General features: G+C 40.8%; 1 protein-coding gene across 2 annotated transcripts in view; it reads right to left on the bottom strand.

Moving 5' to 3' along the window:
• Window positions 1-18,155, bottom strand: part of IMMP2L (inner mitochondrial membrane peptidase subunit 2) — an 838,991-nt gene that overhangs the window by 261,175 nt on the left and 559,661 nt on the right. The window lies entirely within an intron of this gene.

Genomic DNA, 18,155 nt, shown 5'->3' with positions numbered 1-18,155 from the left:
ATCATGAATGTTTTGTAACATCTTAAACTAGAAAAGATATAGTAATATAAAATAAGTATTATATTCATATTTTGATTAGAATTCATGTAAATGGCAAAAACAAATGTAAGACAAATGAGAACTGGACTTAACAGGATGCAAAAAATATAGATACTGCTAAACAAGGGATTTTCAGTTGGCTAAAGATAAAATATAATAAACCATAGATGAGAGAGAATATTCTAAGGTCACAGTTTTCCACTGAGGTTAGTGTAATTGCAAAGGTTCACCTGAAAGGTGCTCAATGAAGGATAGGAACCTTAACTGGCTATGGAAGACATATAAAGAGAAAATATGTAGGCAATTTCTGGTTTCAGAATCTTTCTTATTGAATGTTACTGAATATTTTAGCCAGTCTCTGGCTTCAGATCTGGTCAAAAAGTGAGAAAAAACATTGTTTACAAATAATTATTTAGTGCAAATGTTGGCAAAGTCTTGTAATTATTATTCACTCTTCTCTCTCTAGCTGTGAGATAGGCAACTCCTTCACACGTTTATATAAATATATTCTGTTCAGCATGCCTGTGACCAACACCCTCCACCAACTCCCATCTCCTACTTGGTCCTTCAGTCTCTCCCTTTGTGTTCACCCACCACACCCTAATGTCAACACCACTCTCTGGGAAGGACAGCTTCATACAGACCCCGTACAGAGACTGACCAAGGGAACAGGTTCCAGAAACTCTTTTACCCTTTGGCATCTCTCCTTACAAGTTACAGAGTTTTCTTCCCTTTACGAATATCTGTGTGAAGTTGTCCATACAACAGTAATCTTAAAATGGGATTTATTAAAAAATGGATAAATGGATTAACAACAAAAGAAACTGTTTGCTTAACATAGCTAGATTTGCACATCTCCTAAGTTACAGTAGACAAAGCCGTTTCAACTTAATTACAGAGAAAAAGGAAAGTTCTTACATGTCTAAAGAGCAAGTCCCTGCTCTGACATCCTTGTGAGAGTCAGGCCCTGATACTGTTTTCAGAGAGAGAGATGAGCAAGTCCCTCGCTCACTCAACTGGCTTCTCAAGCTCCCCTGATTCAGTGCCACAGCCTCCACTATCGAAACCAGTTTTCTCCAGTTACCTATATCCAAACCCAATGGTGTGCACACTGTTTTCTTTAGTAAATGGCGTACTGAAGAGATAAAGAACAATAATGAGGACTAGTAGCTGTCTCTCAAAGTCTTAACATTCAAATTCAGAGATTGCATTTCACAGACCAATCTGAATGTCTCTGCTCCAGCCAGATTCAATAGTGTCCTTTCAAAAAGACAGATTGGCATTTTCCTCAACACACACACACACACATGCACACACACACTCATTTCCCCTTGTTATGAAGTTGAGTGCCTATCAAACTGTACAGGAATATTACAAAAACATTTAAAGCAGAAGCAATAGTAGGAAGCATATCAATGACCCATTAGAAAAACAAACCTCCTGAAAACCATTTTAACCTAGACCCAATTCCATTCCATCTCCCAATTCCTCTCCTGATGAAAACTGTAGGAAAATAGGTAAGCCATGCAGTGGATCCCAAAAGTCACCAAATCTGAGAATAACTTGCTGCTAACCAAATCCTCTTTAAATGAGGTACACCTCTACCTCGATATAACGCTGTCCTCGGGAGCCAAAAAATCTTACCGCGTTATAGGTGAAACCGCGTTATATCGAACTTGCTTTGATCCGCCGGAGTGCGCAGCCCCGCCCCCGCAGAGCACTGCTTTACCGCGTTATATCCAAATTCGTGTTATATCGGGTCGCGTTATATAGGGGTAGAGGTGTACTCTGTCAGGACAACAATTCAGGGGCACAGGTCAAGACCAGGGACTGGATTGGAGGGGACTCAAGAACATGGTCTAAGTCTAGAGGATCATAATTAGAAGGAAAAGTTCATTCCAGTATTCCACTGTAGGATCAGGTCAGAGTTGAGGTTGATGAGCCATATTGGGTCACAGCCACATGAGCCAGCCTAAGTAGGATTATTGGAACAAAAGCAGTGCAAAAAGTCAGGAGTGGAGCGGGGACTAAGAACAGAGCTAGGTATCAGGAGCTGGACTGGGGTCAGGAACCAGGAGCATAGCAAGGTATCTGCTCCCATGAGCCTTCTGAGAGGTCTGCCTCCTTTTCCACTACCTACCCACACCTGTCACTCACTAAAACACCCACAGACATCCATAAATCCATTCACAAGATCAGTTCAGCAGCACTCTCACTCATTTCACCTTCACACATTGACACACCCACCATCTGTCCCTCCATATACTCCCACCACACACCCACTATCCCATATGACACACACCACCAATTGCCGTACCGCTACTGTTTCTCTCTCAAGGCACTCTTATCACCTCTGCTTAGAAGTCCCTCACTTGCTGGGAAGCTCCTGCTTTCAGGGCCATTTCCCCTTGGTATGGGGTGTCTCACTTAACCTTTTGGCTCGGGAGCACTCAAGATCATTGGCTCTGGAAGGGAAATGGGATATTTCTCCTCTTATCTCCTGGATGAGAGTGGATATTCTCAACACAGGGGAAGAAAAAGAGTGTCTTCTCCCCTTTCCTCCTTAATGGGGATATATCTCAGTCAGGTCACTCCAACGGAGGTCTTTATAAAAGCATAAGAACATATGAAAGGCCATACTGGGTCAGATCAAAGGTCCATCTAGCCCAGTAGCCTGTCTTCTGACAGTGGCCAATGCCAGGTACCCCAGAAGGAACAAAACAGGTAATCATCATGTGATCCATTCCCTGTCGCCCATTCCCAGCTTCTGGCAAACAGAGGCTAGGGACACCATCCCTGTCCATCCTGGCTAATAGCCATTGATGGACCTATCCTCCATGAACTTATCTAGTTCTTTTTTTCACCCTGTTATAGCCGTGGCCTTCACAATGTCCTCTGGCAAGGTTGACTGTGCGTTGTGTGAAAAAATACTTCCTTTTGTTTGTTTTAAATCTGTTGCCTATAATTTCATTCGGTGACCCCTAGTTCTTGTGTTATGAGAAGGAGTAAATAACCCTTCCTTATTTACTTTCTCCACACAAGTCATGATTTTATAAACCTCAATCATATCCTCCCTTAGTCATCTCTTTTCCAAGCTGAAAAGTCCCAGTCTTATTAATCTCTCCTCATGTGGCAGCCGTTCCATACCCCAATCATTTTTGTTGACCTTTTCTGAACCTTTTCCAATTCCAATATACACCTCTACCCCGATATAACGCGACCCGATATAACACGAATTCGGATATAATGCGGTAAAGCAGCGCTCCGGGGGGGGGAGGGGCGCAGAACTGCGCGCTCCAGCGGATCAAAGCAAGTTTGATATAACGCAGTTTCCCCTATAACGCGGTACGATTTTTTGGCTCCCGAGGACAGCGTTATATCGGGATAGAGGTGTATCTTTTTTGAGATGGGGCAACCAGATCTGCACACAGTATTCAAGATGTGGGCATACCATGGATTTATAGAGGCAATCTGATATTTTCTGTCTTATTAACTATCTCTTTCTTAATGATTCCCAACATTCTGTTCGCTTTTTTGACTGCCGCTGCACATTGAGTGGATGTTTTCAGAGAACTATCCACAATGACTCTAAGATCTCTTTCTTGAGTGGTAACAGTTAATTTAGACCCCATCATTTTATATGTACAATTGGGATTATGTTTTCCAATGTGCATTACTTTGCATTTATCAACATAGAATTTCATCTGCCATTTTGTTGCCCAGTCACCACGTTTTGAGAGATCCTTTTGTAGCTCTTCGCAGTCTGCCTGGGACTTAACTATCTTGAGTAGTTTTGTATCATCTGCAAATTTTGCCTCCTCACTGTTTACCCCTTTTTCCAGATGGTTTATGAATATGTTGAATAGGACTGGGCCCAGTACAGACCACTATTTAACCACTATTTACCTCTCTCCATTCTGAAAACTGATCATTTATTCCTACCCTTTGTTTCCTATCTGTTACCAGTTACCAATCCATAAGAGGACCTTCCCTGTTATCACATGACAGCTTACTTTGCTTAAGAGCCTTTGGTGAAGAACCTTGTTCAAAGGCTTTCTGAAAATCTAAGTACACTATATTCACTGGATCCCCCCTTGCCCACATGCTTGTTGACCCCCCTCAAAGAATTCTAGTAGATTGGTGAGGCATGATTTCCCTTACAGACTCTTCTTCAACAAATTATGTTCATCAATGTGTCTGACAATTTTGTTCTTCACTATCGTTTCAACCAGTTTGCCTGGTACTGAAGTCAGGCTTACCGGCCTGTAATTGCTGGGATGACCTCTTGAGCCCTTTTTAAAAACTGGCATCACATTAGCTATCTTCCAGTCATTTGGTACAGAAGCTGATTTAAATGATAGGTTACAGACTAGTTAGTAGTTCTTCAATTTCACATTTGAGTTCCTTCAGAACTCTTGGGTGAACACCATCTGGTCCTGGTTACTTATTACTGTTTAGTTTATCAATTTGTTCCAAAACCTCCTTTAATGACACCTTATGGTCACTATTACCAAGCGGTCCAGCTATATTCACCTCTTGGACCAGATCTTGTGCTCCACTTGGGACTAAATCAAGAATTGCCTCTCCTCTTGAGGGTTCCAGGAGTAGCTTCTCCAAGAAGCAGTCATTTAAGGTGTCAAGAAACTTTATCTCTGCATCCCATCCTGAGGTGACATGTACCCAGTCAATATGGAGATAGTTGAAATCCCCCGTTATTATTGTGGTTTTTTTATTTTTATAGCCTCTCTAATCTCCCTGAGCATTTCACAGTCACTATCACCATCCTGGTCAGGTGGTCGGTACTATATCCTTACTGCTAGATTCTTATTATTAGAGCATGGAATTACTTTCCATAGAGATTCTATGGTACAGTTTGGGTCATTTGAAATTTTTACTTCCTTTGATTCTACGCTTTCTTTCACATATAGTGCCACTTCCCCTCCAGCACAACCTGTTCTGTCCTTCCGATATATTTTGTACCCTGGTATTACTGTGTCCCATTGATTATCCCCATTCCACCAAGTTTCTATAATGCCTATTATATCAATATCCTCATTTAATACGAGGCACTCTAGTTCACCCATCTTATTATTTAGACTTCTATCATTCTTATATAAGCACTTTAAAACTTTGTCACTTTTTAGCTGTCTGCCATTACATTATGTAATTGAATGGGACTTTTTTTCATTTGACTGTTTCTCATCAGATCCTACCTGTATTTTATCATCCTCCATCCTTTCCTCCTTATTAGGACATAGTAAGGGATGTCTCTGTCCAAACCACATGCTCCTCTGCACCTCTTGGCTTTTCCCCAGCCCTTAGTTTAAAAACTACTGTATGACCTTTTTCATTTTAAGTGCCAGCAATCTGGTTCCATTTTGGTTTAGGTGGAGCCCATCCTTCCTGTATAGGCTCCCCCTTTCCCAAAAGTTCCCCCAGATCCTAATAAATCTAAACCCATCCTCCTTACACCGTCTAATCCATGCATTGAGACCCTGCAGTTCTGCCTGTCTAACTGGCCCTGCGTGTGGAACTGGAAGCATTTCAGAGAATGCTACCACAGAGAACCTGGACTTCAATCTCTTACCTAGCAGTCTAAATTTGACTTCCAGGGCCTCTCTCTTATCCTTCCCTATGTCACTGGTACCTACATGTACCACGACCACCGGCTCCTCCCCAGCACTATACATAAGTCTATCTAGATGTCTCGAGAGATCCACAACCTTCGCACCAGGCAGGCAAGTTACCACGCGGTTCTCCTGGTCATCGCAAACCCAGCTATCTGTGTTTCTAATAATCAACATGGCCATTACTAGTACCTGTCTCTTCCTAATAACTGGAGTTCCCTCCCCACCCGGAGACGTATCCTCAGTGTGAGAGGATATCACAATATCATCTGGAAGGAGGATCCCAACTATGGGATCTTTTCCCTCTGCTCCAATTGGATGTTCTCCTTCCCTGAGACTTTCATCCTCCCCAACAGCACAGAGGCTGTCAGATCAGGGGTGGGACCATTCTACTGTGTCCTGGAAAGTCTCATCCATCTACCTCTCTGTCTCCCTTAGCTCCTCCAGTTCAGCCACTCTGGTCTCCAAAGCCCGTACATGGTCTCTGAGGGCCAGGAGCTCCTTGCACCGAATGCACACATAGGCCACCTGTCCATAAGGCAGGTAGTCATACATGCTGCATTGGGTGCAATAAACTGGATAGCCCCCACTCGTTGCTGGACTTCTGCCTGCATTATCTTTTAACTCCTGAAGCTCATTCCTTTGTTGTTCTTTTGTTTTTATCAGGGGGTGTTTGTGGCTTTAAGTTTAAAGAAGTTTAAGGAATGTTAAGTGTATCTAGCCCCCTCACATTCCCCCTGTAAACTCCCTCGCAAAACTCCATTAGCCACTCCTGTTTGCTAGCTATTATCTTCCCTTACACCCCATGCTGGGACTCTCTTGAAGGAAAGAGGAGGGAAGTTCAGAGCAACAGCTGCGGAAGAATCCTCCCCAACCTACTACACCCATTTCAGAGCATGAGGAGCAAGCTAAGGAGCAGTAGTGCTTTATGTTCCCAGGCAGACAGCCTCATCCTGCAGACCAGCTGAGAGGGGGTGAGTATGGGGAATGTGTTAGAGAAGCTATCTACAGGATGAGAATTGTAGAGGAGAAGGAAGAGACAGAAGAGGAGCTGAGCAGCTGCAGAACCCAGCTAGAATGTCTGCTCTCAGGCTGCAGGGTTCCTGAAGGCTCTAGGCCTTTGCTTATACTGTAGCAGGGGGTTGGGTTGGAAATTGCCTCATCCTCCCATCTAGACTATTTACACTGAAATCACTTAGCACAATTTCAACAATGGATCTCATACATTCATTTACAATTATCATTAAACTTCCATGGCATTTTTGCTTATATTATTTCAGATTCTACTCTTCCCTTCATTCTTTGATTCATCTTAGTAACTTCTTCCCAATAGCTGTCTATAGTTGTATAAGAACTTGGAACTAATGTTGCGACAAGCTTCTCCATAGACAGTGCTTATTACGGTCTATCCCAAGGTCCCAGCAGACTAAATGAAGGAAGGCAGTTGTTTAATTTTTCACTCTCTAAAGGAACATAGGAACACATATCTCCAAAACCATGCGAGATCATAGCCTGCTGAGTGTGCAGCCTTTTATAAGAATAAAAAGTAACCCACAGATCCTGGATAACAGTCATATAGAATGTTTAATGCTTAAAGGCAGTGGACAAGCCAAAAGCAATTATGTTTTTCAACATACATTAGTACTGTATCTGCTACTAAAAGAATAAAGAAATTAGGCTTGAATGCCAGCAGAGCCCATTTAAATTACTGCTGCATCATAAACTACAAAGATCACCCAGGGTTTATAGGTGCATGTATGGAACAAAGAGAGGATAGTTTTACACTATTAACCCACCATCAAGAATCATGTAATGCAATTTAAATAGAACTAGACTGCATTTCATGATAACCAGTACTTGTTTAATATGTTACATTACCCTGGTAAGCTTTTAGTTGCGGGGATTATGCTCTCTTTTGATTGGTGATGTCAACTGATCATATATAGAATAGGTCCCAGAAGAGATATTTAAACTTCATGTTGAGAGGTACCTGAAGATCACAGATGCTGTGTGTCTGCATGTGGCTTTACTCTTGTATACTTTGAGAATGTTTAAACAGCACGGTTTATTTTCAGATTATACCAGATGGGATTTATGCCAGCCAGTGACTTAACTGACTATTATTTACACAAAGAAAATCAAAACAGACAGAACAGTTACATTAAAACCATCTTTCATAAAAGGACACTATGCTTTTAAGAATACTTTGAGCTTGATTTACCCCACTGTTCCTCTCCCAAGAAGTTTCCACTGCATCTTTAAATTCTAGTGGTGATGCCATAGGAGAGCAACCATTCTAATAGCATCATTGTACATTTATTGCCTTTGGCCTGCCTGGTAATAAATCTATTATGATATTTGCTATGAGCCATGTGGTGCATGGAATACCTATTTAAGAGCTAAAAGAACTGCTACAGAATTGGACCCTATGTTATACTATGTATTTTCTAATATGTTCTTTTGAGAAATACCCCATTTGGTGTTGTCCTCTTTTCCTGGCCATCATTATAGGAAAAACACCTATTTTCTGAAGAAAATGTAACTTGTATCATGGTAAAAACTTGGATGTGAAATGAATAATCGTGTTACATGACGCAGATTTTAAAAAGTTGGGGAGCTAGGCAAAAGAGTGATTAATGCAACAAATTTTCTTACGTATCTATCTATCCCTGTGAAATAGGAAGTGCCAAGAGAACCTAGTTCAAATCCTAGCGTCCTCAATAGTGGACACCACAAAAACAGTAAACAGTAGCTCCAGATCTGTTCATGGGAAGTGTGTGATCACATCACAAAGCTATCATCAGATCATCATTAGTTCCCATCGCGTTGGCACTCTCAGCAGAAGGGTCAAGAATTGAAAGATCATGTAAATGCACTGACTTCACACCCTTAAAAGTGATTTCTACAGCTCAGGACTGAGGCAGTGCCCATGCTACACCTGTTCTCTAGAATGACTAAAGTGAATCCATCCACTTCGCATTAGCACTAAACTCACAGTTAGAAAATTAACCTTAAAAAAACTAAAATACATCACACATCTTGCTCTTCCCCCCCCCCCCCCTCGTCGGCCCTGTTTAGCCGGTCCGCCCTTGCTGGGGGGCCTGAAAATTTTTTTTCACCGGGGCCCGAACCCGCTCTCGGCGGCCCTGGAGCAGGGGGAAGAGAGCATTTGCCTCAATTTCTGGCTTAACCAGTGCACCTTGTCTCTCACCCTTTCATAAGTGTGACATATATGCAAATTTTCCTAATAAAAAGTCTGCCAAGTAACCATCCATAATATTGGAACTATGAACAGAAAGTAAGAATAACTCAAAACATTCTTCAATTGGTCTTGGATTCCTTGTAGGCTAAGCTTGAAGAAGCAGACTTCAGTTGTAATGAAAGCTGATTAAATGAACCATATGCTGAATATCCACTATTTTTCATCCATCTTGGAAATTTAGTCTCATTACACTTTAAGGCTGGAGTTGTGCCAGTTGGTTGAGTGTAAACTTCAGCAATGCTTGATTAGCACTGTATCTCCAGTGGAAAATATGTTTGCTGTAATCTAATTAATACTAGGAAAACTATATTTGTAATGGCATACAGTAATTCTTGATTTTAATTCCATGACTCAATGTTCTGTTAGCATTTCATATTCAAACCTCTCTCTTGAAAAGCAAAATCTTGCAATAATGCTAGATCGCAAGCTAGCCCTCTGGGACAGGTACTGGCTATTTTGTTTTGTTTTTTTTAATGTTTGTACAGCAACTAGAACAATGGGTCCCTATGACTGGAGATTCTAAGTGCTACTGTAATACAAATCATAATAAATAATAACCAACCAAATTAATTGCCTGTACAAAGCTCCACTGTAGGAGTCATGTGCCTAGCCAAATAGCCATGAAACCTTTTAAAGCAGCAATTGGCAGTTAAGAGGTGCATACAATTCCTCAAGATCTACAGACCTTTGATGTACATGCACTCTAACAGTCCCTTAGTTCCGCTCTCCTTCCAGAAGTCCTGTTTAGACTTGGGGATTGAAACAGAGTGGGAGGGAGGAGGTCAGTATCTCTCTTTGGACATAATTAATTCAGAAAACAAGAATTGCTATTGATAAATAATCCCTTTTTCTCCTCCTTTGTGACAAATAGCACCCCCTCGGTAGGATACTAACTACAAGTGACTTCCTTGGTGAAATGGGATGAGGAATCAGCCCTGGTGTTTTTTAATATCTGCCAGGTGCAATGCAGAAAGGATCACTCTGCTCCAAATACTGTGAAGCGTTGACTGCTGAAGCTTCCAAAGAACATGAACAATTAAAGATTCTAAATATGTTCCCTAACCTAGACTGTAGAATTTTTATTTGGAAAATTTGCATATATAGGCCATGCTCATGAAAGTGAGAGAGATGAAGAGCACAGGTTAAGGCATCCATGTCTATCCTTATCTGAGGAATGTGCTCAGAGAAAGGCATCCCCTTCAGGACATTTTCTGGCAGTGTCCACCACCATAAAGAGTCTTTGTACTGCTGTGGGGAAATACTAACATGTACAATCTGTATGCAGATTTACCCGCATTAGCAAAGGTTGATCTATAGTCTTGTAAAGCAAGCAACAAAGGTGCTGGGCAACATTAGGCCTAATACTTGTAAATTAAATCTCATTGGGACTTCTAGTCTGAACTTTTCTAGGTCCAGTGCCTGGATGAGATCTCAGAACCCAATCTGGGGTCGGTAAACTAGGGCCCTTGTTTAATCTAGGATGCCTCCAGAAAGGTTAGAAAAACCTGAGAGCTGGACCAATGTGTATATTTTTGTTTATTATCAGACCAAGCAATTTGAAGAGGGAGCGAGTATCCTGCCGGGGTGAGCTACTCCCCCTTGAGAATGAATTCTTTTGAACCAGTCATCCAGATACAGATTATGGATTTTGATTTTACAACTGCCAAATACTTGGTTAATACCCAAAAACCATCAGGATACTGTCTTGAACTTGCCAATAATGAACCTGAAGTATTTCCTGTGCTTTTGCCTTAATGAGACATGGAAATAAGCTTTTCAAAAGAGGAAGGCCCAAAACCAGTCCTGAAGGTTGAGAATGCAGAATAAGCTCCACAGGAAAAACCCTGTGAAGTTTGATTTTGTTCAATTAGTGGAGGTCCAGAATAGAATGCAAGCAACTATTCATTTTGGGCATAAAAGCCTTTCTCTGAGGTAAACTCTACCACTGTCTACATGACTCCCATTTTCAACAGAGCCAAGACCTTTTCTTGCAAAGAGGAAGGATGGTCCAGGAGTTAGGGTATAATTCCCTGCTCCATTACACACTGCCTACATGATCTTGGGCAAGTCACTAATCTCTGTGCCTGAATTTCCCATTTGTAATATGAGCTGTTGGGAGAATAAATACACTAAAGATTGTGAGGAGCTCAAATACTGCAGTGATGGGGCCACGTAAGTACCTTAGACAGATAGATGCAGCAGTTTCCTGCGAGAGGGATTTCTGAAACTGAAGAGAGTGCCTCAATATGATTATTCCCAAGTCACAGCAGTCTGAAGGAATGGTTTGCCATGTGTTAACAAATCTGGGACAAATGGTTCCCAAAGTGTGGAATAGAAGAGGAAGAATGAGAGGATCTGGGTACTCTACGACTGATTCAGATATCTTTGGCATATCCTTGACTTGTTACATAGATGCAGTCTCACCTGAGATGCAGTCTCAGCTGAGATGGCACAGATGGAAGATTTTTGTCACCTCTGACTGGTGGTGGAAGGTCTTTCCAGATTATTTGGGTCTCTACCAGTAGCCAACTCCACAAAAGGAGTGCAGCAACTATCTTGTATGGAAACAAAATGGGTATTTTCTATCATGAATCAAGCAAAGCCATCTTGGTATTTTCCCCCCTTTTTTTAAAAAGTGGACCTAGCAATCAAAGTTGTGTATCCTATATGTAGTTCTGAAAATCTGAAAGGCAAAGTCAAACACAGGCTCAATTGAAGATGAGCTCTCATTTTCAGATTTCAGCCAACTGGCTCAAGTGCAGTAGTAAGAAAAACAAAAAAAGAAAATTGAAGGCTCTAATTAAAATGCTTCAGTGCAATAAAATTAATGGGTAGACTGCAAAACAATGTGACTAGTCAATCTGAAAACCTGGAAGTACTATATTAACTTGCAAATATAACTACTTTTCTGAATTAAAATCTCATTTTAATTAGTTCCCAGCCCTCCAGTCTAATCACTCTGAAATTAAATGACTCAGCTGTTTAGAATGCAAACTAAGTAACTGCTGTGGTTATGTGTACTTGACCTCCTCCCTGTTAACAAAGAGACTCAATTAATTATTTGCTGTTTTACCCTTGCCATTTCACCTCACTTCCACCTTTTCCTAAAGAGTTGAAATATTTCATCACCTCTACCTTTGCTTTGGAGAGTGCACTTAGAATTACTTATCTGCTGAATTCTAAGCCAAACTAATATTAAGCAAGCTAATCGGAGACCAGGGCATCTGGACTTCTTATGTTTGTTATGCTAAAGTAAACTATTGACTGACTGTCACATTATCCCGTTGCTTAGGCTTTTATGTGTGAACTAAACTAGTTTTAATATAGCTCCCAAAACACTTTATGCTATAACATAAACACAGTGACTTCGTTCTGTTACAAAAGGTTGCAGAGTACACAATCAAAGCCTCTGGAAAGGAACAGTAATAAAATACTCATGGAAAGTTTCTAAGTTGTAATATGAGTTTTCTATGTAATAATTGTAAGCTAGCTATACTTATTTTTAAAGTATTTTATACACTGAAAATGTACATTTCTGTGTTTTCATGCTTCTAGAGCATGGGTTCAGCTAGGATTCAAAGTGTCCAGCTTCCTATAGAAAGGTGTGACCTAAACTATCCATAGTGGTTTAGTACAACCACCATGAATAGTTTCCAAACATCCATTCTTTTCGACAAAGGTTTCAAGAAGGTTCTCTGTCTAAACATCCCCACAAATTATTGAACAAATAATTGGTAGCAAATCTGTGTATATGATAGATTTTTCAGAAATGCCTAAGTGATTTAGGAGCCTAAATCCGATTTTCAAAAAGGACTTGAGCACTAATGAGTCTATGCGGCCTGGCAGTCTGGACTATGGGGGTGTGAACTGCAGTGTGCACTAATATGTTGCATTGTAATTCCCCTGTATAGTTCACATTAACTTAGCCCTGTTAAAGAGTACTACATTAGGGCAAACTATCTTTTAGTTTACACCCACAGCATCCAGAGAGGGGACTTACTCCAAGTGTAACTATCCCTAGGCGAGAGAATCCAAGGAAGACAACAACAAGCAAATAGAATTGCAATGGTGGAGTAAAGGAAAGACTAATATAAATGTGTGCTACTTGGTAAAATGAAGACTATAGGTCTGATCTTCTGAGGTGTTCAGCATTCTAATCTTACTTCCACAGAAGAGAGGGGTCCTGCACCGCTCACAGGGTATTGCACTGAGCAGAATGCAGGATCAGACCCTGAAGAGGGACATGGAAGTCTTCTTTAAGTATTTGAAAAGGATACGCGCTAAGGAGCAAGATACATTTTACAATGGTGTAATTGGGTAACAAGCACAGTTTTGTAATCGCAAACTCCACTAGCTCATGGAATAGTCTCCCATGAAAGTGGGAGCCCCATTGTACAAGACATATAAAACTAAACTGGACAAAATACTGAAGGCAAAATCCTCACCTCATTGAAGTCAATGACAAAACTCCTATTGACTTCCATGGGGCTAGGGTTTTAACCCGAAAGCATACTGTAGTGAATACTACTACATTGGCTGGGAGATGGAAAAGATAACCAGCTGCTCCTTTGCAACTCTCATTACTAGAATTCCAGGATGTCACACAAAATAAGATGCTCAGACTGCCAGAAAAAATAAAAAATAAATTGTTTTAAGAGTAGTGGCATTATGTCAATGTAAATCCACTGAAAAACTCATTAAGAACAGCTCTTTTGAGGTCAATAGGAGTTTTACCCTTGTTATGATGATTCTTATAAAAATAGTTTGGTGTACACAATAGATGGTTTTTCAGTGTTTATGTCTTAGGAAAATGAAAGCCAATTATTTTCCAGCTATCAAAAGGTAAAGACAAAAGTAATGGCAAATTGTATTTCTTAAAGTCAGCCTTTTTATTGCTATAGAAGAACAATCACGTATGAAGCCATCATAAAGAGCTATATATTTGGTTTATATGCAAAACACAAATAAACAAAACCGAAACCTGGTATTTCTGAAGTTGTATAACGTTCTATTCACTTAAACCTTGTACACAACGCTAAGGAGTTATAACAGTTCTAAAAGGAGCTGGAGATAATGGTACCATATTTATAGCTTTGACAACATGATATTGTAATAATAAAATAGAAAATGTAAATCCCTGCAAAGTGGCCAAACATTTTTAAAACAGTAATTATGAAAGTTACTATACATTTATATCAATGGGCAAACTACCATGTGCAAAGCTTTGAAATATTCTAATAAGCAATACATAGACGGGGTGGAGATATTTAGTATTTAGCTGCCAGCATCTAAAAGCTGTTTCAATAAAAAGAAGCTAACCTAATTTTTTTTCTGTAAACAGCTTTTAGTCTAACTAGCAGCATTTGCGGAAAAGTATAAAATGAGCTTTGGCTGTCCATCCTGCAGATCAAGTGAGTCTGAACTAACCACATATTGGCTACTGTGAATGACATGACTCTAATAGTATGGACTATGACCTGTGTATGATTGCCCAGCAAAGAACACCAATGAGAAATACAGTAAGAAGTACTTTTTGGTATGGTATTTTTAGCCAGAAACTGACCTTCTGTGTCAGAAAGTCATGCAGTCTTTGGCTCTATTTGATACTAATTGCAATATTCTTCACTTGTTTTGTGTCCAGAACTCTCACTGACATCAGTGGGAGCTCTGTATAAAAACTGCCCTAAAAGACTTTGGTCATTTGAGCAGATCCAAACAGATCTTTGAAGATTCTATAGAAATATCAGGATATCTTGTGCTGTTCTCTCTAGGAGCTTTATAGGACTCATACGTAAGCAAAAAATATTTTAGCCTACCTTCTCACATCTAGATAACTAGATTATTTTTCCCTACAAAAAACAGAAAAGAAGCTCAAGGAAACAGAAATACAGCAACTAATGGTACTAACAAGAAAAATAGATAAAATTACAGATACTTTTTCTCGGTTAATTAAATATAAATATTTGTGAGTGGATATTGCAGTCTGCCTGGTAGCATCCTCTGTTGCAGAGAGGACTCAAGTGGTGATGGGATTCCTGTACTTTGTAATGCACTTTGGGATCATCTGGGAGAAGCTGTATAATAAACATCTAAGATAACAATTACTATGTTTTAGAGAACCACATGCATGCACCCTGGAGGTGCATAATTTTCTATGTGCACAAAATAATACATATTTCAAAGATCTATTGCACAGATAGTTTGACTGAAAAGTATATCATAAAAGAGTGCACCCAAATTGTTTCCAGCTACCTTTTTTGAAAATCCTGTGCCCATTTATCATCCACTAGAAACTCCAAAATAGCACCCATGTGGCATTTGTCCACATGCACCATGTTTTATTTCCATGTGGAGAACACTAAGAATGATCTCACTTATTTATTGTCTACAATGAACATAGGAGCAGATGAAAGAATCATTTACAGCTGTAATGTAAAATGAAAACTCAAATCAAAGTTCCTCAAATTATATATCCATCATCTTCATATCCATATTGTTCTTCCCAGACTTAATGCCTGAACTTACAGCCAACTTCTACAATTTCACAAAATGGTAAATAGTTTATGCTCCTCTTAACTGTCACTTTTAACAAAATGACTGTGATAAAAAGTTTAATTCTTTTAGATTTTTTAAAAAGCTCTTTGAACGAAAAACAGGTAATCTTATAGGCTATAAAAGACTGGCCAAGTGTTGGCAAAAAAAAACCCAAAACAATCCTGAATGCTGAATGAACAAGTGATACTTAGAGACTCACTCAGAAGAATGCAAATCTATTTTTTTAAGCATGGGGAGAGTACTCTTATAGTTGAGCATTAGTGGAATAATATTTTAGGAATTGGAAATGGAGGGTATATTTTAGGATTAATGTGACTTTGGACAACTTATATTACATCTGCTACTGTATCTCTCAAATACATTTTGTGTGTTATTCTTCATGCTTTGGACAGTACTGACAGAGACTTTGAAATGTGTTGACAGTCAATACATGTAATGAGATTTCCTAACACAGAGTATCAATAAGAAGCATGCTAAGAGTAACTCAGTTAAGGCATTCATGGCAACGTTGCCTTTGGGATTCTAGAATTAAAGATTTCATATTTTAATTAGAAGCACATATTCAAAAGGGATCTGAATTGCAAAACTACATAGAGTCAGGCCATGTCTACCCTACAAACTTTGGTCGACACAAGTTATGCTGGTGTATTGCCACCAACATTTGTATATTGCTTGGGTATGTGCATACCTGGCTGTTTGCATCGGTGCTGCGTGTACTCATGAGGAGCGCTGGTGTTGTTGCAAAATGTGATGCACCACAGGTAGGTATCCCACTGAGCCACATGCCATCATCTGGTGCAATGCCTTTTGGGAAATTTTGCAATGTATTGGGTGGCAGAAATGACTCACCCACAACACATTGCAAAATTTTCCGTATCTCTGAGAGGTAAGAGTCATGTTCCCAGCATGCATCTTTTTTCATCCAATAATGTCATCCACATCCCATAATTTTCATTCCTTTTTTTTAGATCCCACAAACCCACTGTAGTTACCCACACTCTCAGGCTCAGAGGTATACCACTCTGCCTTACTCTGTCAGGAAGCAAACAACAGTCAATTAGCAGTCTATAGCTCTGGCCCTCTGGATGGGGCATGTATTGGAATTCAGGGATGGGCGGGCGCAAGCCCATCCACAGCTAAAGTCCCCTCCCCCCCAGCCTAAGGGGAGGAGTTACCAGACCCAGAGCACATGCAATTCTGGGTGACAACTGATGATTAAACAGGGACGGGAGTGAGGGTTACAGGGTCAAAAGAAGGGAGCCAGAAAGGGACACCTAAGAAGAAGGTTCCGGAGGAGTTGGAAAAGGGACTGTAGCCTGGCGCACTCAAGATAGATGTGCGGCAGGGTCTCCCTTATGCCACAAAAGGGGCAAGTGTCAGGAAGGGGGGGATGAAACACACCAAGTACATGCCTGTGCTCAAGCTCTGGGGAGGGAGGGGGCAAAGCAAGGAGCAGTCTTGAGCCCAAAGCCTCCTGGCTAGGGCAGACAGCAACCAACAGTCTGCAGGCCTGAAGGCCTAAGGTGAGCATGTGCCCAATCCCCAGCTGTGGGGTTGGCGGCGAAGTGGGTGGGGTAGGGGGACCTGGGCCCACCCTACTCCACCAGGAGTGGGAAAACCGAACTCCACTGCCTCACTTCACAGCAGCAGAACCTGACCGAAGTCTAGTACCTCTGAGCTACTTCCTACCGCACTTTGTTGGCGTGGCTCCATTGGGAGCAAGTCCTCAATCACTGCTGTGTAGATGGCTGATGGTAGCTCCAGCTCCTCATTACACCCACACAGAACTTTTCTGCCATCTCGGATAGAAGCATGGAACTCACAGTATTCTGCATTCTTCTCATGAATGTTGCAAATACAGGATGCACAATTCTCCTATATTTGCAGACCTACCGAATGTATCAGAACAACCAAGGAGAAGAAAATGTCTTCGATGACAGTTTGCTGAGAGACACTGCAAAAAATAATTCAAGAGAAAAGAAAGTCCAACCCCTAGGAGTACGAAGGAGATTTTGGTGAGGGTGAAAAATCAAGGGGAAGATGGTGGCAAAGCGTACAAATCTTTCTGACTTTGGTTTCTATTGCATAATGAATTTAAGAAGTAGTTTGGAAAGCTCTAACATTTTCACCTGAGCTTGCTCAATAGCACTCTTCTTTCCATTGTGAATATGTACTTGTGATTTTTGTGCAGAGATTATAAAATGTATACAGCAGTGTTTTCAAACAGCATGCAGCAGTTTTGAAATAATGACTACACTCTTCTGGTTCAATGGTACTCTTCTGGCTCTGAGACCCTCCCCTCTCACTGGGCTTCAGAGTTCGGATTCCATCCTGAGTGGGAACATCTACACTGCTATTTTGAGCCCTGTCACAGAAACCCAAGTTAGCTGACAGTTGTATCAACCAGGCAAGGTACTAACAAGCTTCACCAGGACTTTATTTTTACAGTGGAAACCTCTTTACCAAGCTGCAGCTGCACCCTCTGTAACTCTCACTCAGCCTCCTCAATTCCTCCCCCCTCCTTCCTGTTTCCTGTCCTTTCAGACTCCCAACAGCCAGTGTTCCCAGTTCTAATCATACAAGCAGCATCTAAACACCACACTGACCTGGGCTATGAGATTTGCTGCCACGGAGCTTATTTTGCAGTGTAGACATATTCTAAGTTGGCACCG

This window comes from Terrapene carolina, unplaced genomic scaffold (assembly GCF_002925995.2).
Source record: "Terrapene carolina triunguis isolate 2854851 unplaced genomic scaffold, T_m_triunguis-2.0 Scaffold68, whole genome shotgun sequence".
Taxonomy (NCBI): domain Eukaryota; kingdom Metazoa; phylum Chordata; order Testudines; family Emydidae; genus Terrapene; species Terrapene triunguis.
Note: the sequence above shows the minus strand (reverse complement) of the source record. Positions and strands in the feature narration are given on the sequence as shown.